The following is a 7412-nucleotide window of genomic DNA, read 5'->3' on the forward strand; positions in this document are numbered from 1 at the left end:
TTGTTTAATTAAGTAAAACATGTATTCTCTTTATTCATGAATACGTTTGGGTAGAAGAAATCTAACAGGCTTGCTCGGTCGAGTTCACTCGGTTGAGCACCGGTCGCGCTCCACGGTTTTGGGACGTGACATGATTATATAGGATCTCATCTTAAATCTAATAAATATTGTTGATAGCTTTTAATAAGCTTGCTATGGTTGACACAGTTATCTATATTATTCTATTGCAACCCTAGTTCATCATAATTATCTTGTATTTCTAAATTCTTAAATTGGTGTTTAGTTTTCATACTAGTTATATTCGACAGTACTAATGTCCCTTTTGCCGGGGGCACTGCATCTTTAAATGGATGCATGTGGTTCCACAATAGGAGACATTGATCAGTGATAGCAGTACACCTTCTTCCCAGCTGACTTGGTGAGCCCCACTTCATCCCGGGGTCGTGTATCTTTTGATCTTTATGTATTATAGTTGAGGTATAGCCGGGGCCTTGTTGTCGGCATTATCATTGTACTCTTATTTATCTATAGAGGATCCGTAGACATAGTGTGGGTTGTGTATTGGTACTGGGAAAGATAAACTATGCTATGTTGTGGTTGTATTACTTGTCAATTTGAGACTTTAAAAATGGTGAAACTTATGGTAAGAAATTGGTAACTGCAGTCACGGTCACTTTATTGTTTAATTAAGGAAAACATGTATTCTCTTTATTCATGAATGAGTTTGGGTAGAAGAAATCTAACAGGCTTGCTCGGTCGGGTTCACTCGATTGAGCGTCGGTCGCGCTCCACGGTTTTGGGGCGTCACAATGAGGATCCCCAGGACTTCATTGATAGGTGCTGGACAGACTGCACAACATGAGTATATTAGAATCCCATGGGGTTGATTTCACTACTTTCCACCTGGGCACTCACCTCATAGGCTAAAACTCAATATTTACACCACGAATATGGCAAAATATGCACAAAAACACATAAAAGAATTATCAAATAAGCCTAACATGCATGACTCCCTATTAATACTATAGTACAAATTTAATTTCACAAAGGAAGAATTTAAACTCATAAATTTTTCACCACAAGGACCTCGTCCTTATATAACTTCCACCGCGGCTTGTAGCCCAGTTTAAATATTTTACATCAAATATAAAAATGCGAGAATCTCGTCCTCAACTCCGAATCACAAGTATTTTGCACATTGTGCCAACTGAGATTTTCCATTCCCTTTCTTTCTTCTTTTTAATAAATTCTGTAAACAATTTTCACAACACATAATGAACCTCGATACCAATACGGCATATAATTCATTAAATTAAGATCAATTATTCCGAAATCACATCACAACCCATCATAGTGAGTAATATAGAGTCACTTTTGCACTTATAGCCCTCAATCGTGTACAAAAATAAAAATGATAGACACGGGCTAACATCATCAAATCTCCCAACAGGGATAAACATATAAGTGTATCATAAAATTATGAAGCTCACTCATAAGCGGAGCATAATAGGAGGACTCGCCTCAATATTCAGAACCAAATAAAATTAAGGAGAAATATCCCTTTATAACAAATCGGGATCATACTTGTAACAACACCATCTGCTGTGGTGGCCTCAGCCACACCATAGTAAATATATCAATAGGCTGGTCCTCCCCTCTAGGGCAGCCCCTACCCGCCTGTCCTCCACCTCTAATTGGCTATGCACATGGAGTATTAACTGGAACAACGCCGGTAGCCTGAGTGTTCTATTGAAATCCACCCCTCCCAAGTCTGGGACAATCTCTCATGATGTGCCGAGTATCACCACACTCATAAAAACCCATCTGAGTCGCGGCTGCTCGTACTGAGTCTGTGTCGGATAACTGGAATAACCACTATAAGAACCTCGTGCCGGTGGTGTACTATAAGAACTTACTGGAGCTCCGCGAGTAACCTGATGTGCGGACTGAGCTGGCCGACTGCTCGAGCCTCCGCCATAATGGGTCATAGCAGAAGAGTAAAATCCACCAAACCCTCCAAAGCTTCGAGACCTTTTGGTCTCTTTAGACAAATTTTCCTCACTTCGAACACGTTCTAACATCCTGATAATCTCTACTACTTGCTGAAATGGAATGTCAGTTTTCAATTCTCGAGCCATGCTTATTTTAAAATCATAAACAATCCCTTCAATGAATCTGCGGACTCGCTCTTTGATTGTAGGAATCAAGATTGGTGTGTGTCGGGCTAACTCACTAAACTCGATAGAATATTCTGACACCATTATGGTGCCCTGACGCAACCATTCAAACTCTGTTCTCCATGCATCCCGTAGAGTTGGTGGTGTTGTATCGGCTGGTCTGCCCTCTTCATAAGATTGCCACTATCGATACGTTGCTCCTGACAACTGAAATGTAGTCAAGGCAACTCCGCTCACCTCTCGATACCCATGGTGCGGAGAATACAGTGACATTTTTCTAGAAATCCCTAGGCATCCCCAGTAGCTATGCCACTGAAGGTAGGTGGACTATACCTCTTAAATCTCTCAAGTCTCTTTTGTTCTTCTTCTGATGTCTATGGTATGACCTCAGGCTGAACCGGAATAACATGATGTACCGGTACTATACCCGTAACCTTACCAATGTTAACCTGCTATTCTGGAGCACGGGCGGTAGGAGTTTGAGTTACTCCCCCGATCTGTGCAATATTTGGTGGAACATAGATCAATCCCGCCTCAGTTAATGTACCAAACACATTCAAGAACTGTGCTAAAGTATCCTGAAGTCCGGGGTTAACAACATGTGCTTCTGGTACCTGTCCCCCAACTGGAGCTACTGGCGGCTCCTCAACTGCTGCTCTGACAGGTGCTCTAGTCGCGACACGTGCCCTTACTCGTCCTCTACCTCGGCCCCGGCCTCTTGCGAACTTAGCAGTATGCGCGGGTGTCTTCTCAGCTGACCCGGTAGCATGTGTCCTCACCATCTATGAGTGGATAGAGATGCATAGGCTCAAATTCCAAATTCAAAAAACGTTCCGCATGACAAGAATGAAAGAAGTAGAAATTTTCTAGCAGTTCTGTAGCCTCTCGAAGATAAGTACAGACGTCCCCGTACCGATCCGCAAGACTCTACTAAACTCATTCGTGACTCCTATAACCTATGAACCTCGAGCTCTGATACCAACTTATCACGACCCAAAATCCCACCACAGGCATCATGATGGCACTTAGTCTCTAAGACTAGGTAAGCCGACTATAACAACAATTCAAGACTTTTTTTTAGATAATTGAAACCAACAGCGGAAATATTCAAACAAACTCCGAAGACTGGTAATACTGAGTCACGGACTCTAATTGATATATGAAATGATCTCAAGGGTCGAATACTCATAACTGTTTGAATAATAATTAACAGTACAATAAAATGGAAAGACTCTAAAGGACTGCGACGACCGAGCAGCTCTACCTTGAATTCTTGCGATCACACTCTAACTCTGCCCGGGTCCGATATCTCCAATACCTGGCTCTGCACAAAAATATGCATAAGTGCAGTATGAGTACACCACAATCGGTACCTAGTAAGTATCAAGACTAACCTCGGTGGAGTAGTGATGAGGTACAGTCAAGACACTCACTAGTCTAATAACCCATGTAATATAGTATACAAAAATAATAGAAAACAAATAGCAGTGATAGCAACAATAATCAAGTAGTGATGTAAACAGCCAGGCAACAAGAACTCGATAAATATTGCTTAAACAGATAATGAACACAAGTTCAACCAATAATCAAGTCCTTCAAAATATACATCTTTCATCTATAAGTTTTTCAATAGAAATCTCTAGAATATAATCCTTTCCAATAAATGTATTTCGAATATACTTCTTTCAAACAAATATTCTTCTAATATAATTCTTTCAAATAAATATCTTTCGAGTATAATTCTTTCAAATAAAAGTCACCATGTGACACCTCATTTCATAATTATTAAATACGGGTCTCAGCTCACTTTCATATTTTTCGTAACACGAGTCTCAACTCACTTTCATATTTCCACGGCACTTCGTGCCTATAATTAAATCATCATATTTTCCCCGTCACCTCGTACCCACATTTCATATCACATCTGTAAGGACAGGTCACGTGCCAATAATAAAAACCATCATATTTTTCCCGGCACCTCGTGCCCACATTTCATCTCTGTTGCGGCGTACAACCCCATCCCATATAATATTATCTGCCCGGCAATAGCCACAGGCTCACAATTTCAACATAGATCAGGCTATTATCATGTTTACCGAAACAACAAGACAAATTGCACAAAATATAAGGATAAACACAGGGAAAATCACAATATCACATAAAAATCACCAACACAATAATCCCACATCATCATATATCATCCCTGACACCCACCACCCTTATCTCTCCTATAGCCACCCGTATCACTCCATAATAATAGCCTCCCTTATCCCTCCGCCATGAAAATATCAATAGCCATCCTTATCGCTCTTATAGCCACCCTTATCGCTCCTATTGCCACCCTTATCACTCCGTCCAGACAGTATTCCAACACACATAAGCACAGTGAAATGCCACCCTTATACCTGCATAATGTCAACAGTGGAATGCCACCCTTATATCCTCAGAATAATAACTCCAATCACACAACAATTTATACAGAATATTTTCACGACAACACAATACAATAATTCATATCACGATTTTCCCATAGGCCACAACCAATTTCAAAGATATAACAAAATCAATAAATTTCTCAACAAATAGCCCAAGGCTCCACACAACGAATATAAACTTCAACACAACAACAGAGATGGAAAAGTAACTTAGCATAGGACAACCCCTTCTTTAATCCAAATTTTAGATAATTATGTTAACGCCTCCTTTTAGACTTATTTAATGATTACTTACAGATAAGAAATCCATAATGAATTTAATTCCAAGAAAATATCAAATTAACAAACCCACGGAATTCACATAAAAATCCAAGTGGCAATTACACCAAATTATCATATAAAATACAAACTCGACAAACAAGGAATGAGGCATGACAAATTCAAGGATTTACTAAGTTCTAACAATTTTCCAATTTAATACATAAGGGCATCTACGAATTTCAACCAATATAGTTTGCACATATAAACCAAGTACGTACTAGTCACCTTGCGTACATGGTTTTCAATTACACAATTTCCACATAAGACTCAATGCCTAAGGGGTAATTCCCCCACTCAAGGTTAGGCAAGTTACTTACCTCGCTTCGCAACCAAATTCATGATTTCCAATAAACCTTTGCCTCGCGAATTCATGTTCGAACGCTTCAAATCTGGTCACAAACAATTCAATATACTCAATACGAATCGTAGGAATTAATTCCATATGAAATTACTAATATTCCGGATTAAAATCCGAAATTTATTTTAAAAATTGATAGTGGGACCCACATTTCGAATCCCGGAAAAACTCACTAAATTCGAACACCCGTTCAGATATGAGCATACAAAAATTATCGAATTTTGACATCGGATTGCCCTTCAAATCTTCAATTAAAGTCTTTGAAGATTTCTACCATTTTTCAACCCAATCTTTAGCCATTTGAACTTAACAATCTTCCCACAACCTTATTGTTACAAGCATGTATAACTAATACTCTCACATCCATGAATCGTCTTACTAATTACCCATTTCTAGTTAGATTTCGAAATTGAAGAATTAGGGAAAGGAATTCTTACCTCTTTGAAGCTCTAGCAACCCTTTGATGCGATTTTAATGTTTGATTCAAGGTAGAGTAGTGAAATCCTTAGTCATTCCTTTCCTCTATCTAGAATCGCTCTCCCCTCTCTCTAAAACACCAGAAAATTCCCAAAAATATGAACCCTAAACGAGTTAAATGAAATGGGAGTCAGGTTATAAAAACCCAAATTTTGTACAGCCGCGGAGCGGGGCGGCTATGCAAAAAGTGTCTGGAAATGACATTTCGAAACATTTTGGAATTTTCCACAGGCGCGGCGCATGGGACGGCGCGTGGGGCGGTGCGGTAGTGTTAAATTCTGCCAGCTTTTGGTAATTTGGTCATAACTTCTTGTAGGAGTGGCCAAATGATGAACGGTTTGAAGCGTTAGAAAATAGACTCAAAGATCTTGCATTTGATGGGTTGTCCATTACAAAATTCCTTATATATATGTATATATTCTCGTCCAAAGTTTGGTCTTTTGTGTACTCATTTGGAACTTTAGACTATCATGAAATTTCCAACTTGACTTAGGCTTAGGCCTCTCCTTAGACACCACATCACTTGTAATATGCCTCGTACACTTATTATCATATCCAATTGATAACCATCATATTAATAGTCCTCGTCTTCATTCAAAATAATATAATTAGCACACATCAAATTTTTAATTTTGCCAAAATGCGCTGAATTGTTCTACGGACTTCCAACTCCAATTCTGGACATTCGTCTAAGTCCGAAATCACCATACGAAGCTATTGGAACCATCAAAGTTTTATTCCAGGTTCGTTTGCACAAAATTCAAACTCCGGTCAACTCTTTTCATTTAAGCTTCCAAAACAAGAATATATTTTTCTTTCAATTAAATCTCGAATCGTCCAAAAACCAAAATCGACTGCCCGCGCAAGTCATAGTACACATTACAAAGTTGTTCGAGACCTTAAGCTGCTGAAGGGGATGCTAATTATCAAAATGACAAGTCGGGTCGTTACATGATGAATTTGAAATAAATTGGAAAATTCTAGATGCTCAATGGGTACACCTCAATAATACTATTAATAGAAAATGGTACGTAGATACGTATTCCTTAAAATAGAGGTTATCTTTTAAAGATAAATGGAGAAATTATTTAAAAAGAATCAAATGTAATATTGAATTCTTTAAATGGTTTGAAATAACAAGACAAATTCTGAAACAAAAGGAATCCCTGCAAATGTTAGTTAATAGGTGGTATACCAAAAACAAAGGTGTAACAGAAGTGCCATGACCCAAAATCCATTAAAGATCATGATGGCGCCTAACACCACTATTAGGCAAGCCAACAATAAAAGTTTAGCTTAATTACTCATTTTAGTAATTTTGAAATTGTAAATTTCCTTCAATTTAAATAGTAAGAGGTAAATTTTACAGAGTAAATGATAATATCTTCACAACAACAATACGGAACAACCCATAATCATCCCCAAAATCTGGTGTCACAAGTGCATGAGCATTTTCTAGAAAGTAAAATAAAATACAGCATATGTCTGGAATACAAATTGGACATGAGAATAAAAATAACTCTGAAGGAGACTCTGCTGGCTGTGGATCGTAACATGAAATGCAGCTCACGGTAAGTCCCTGCATCATCCGCGCCTCCGCGCCCAAAGGACCACCAGACATAAAAGTACCTGCACAAAAATGTT

The sequence above is a fragment of the Nicotiana tomentosiformis genome, chromosome 11, assembly GCF_000390325.3.
Source record: "Nicotiana tomentosiformis chromosome 11, ASM39032v3, whole genome shotgun sequence".
NCBI lineage: Eukaryota > Viridiplantae > Streptophyta > Magnoliopsida > Solanales > Solanaceae > Nicotiana > Nicotiana tomentosiformis.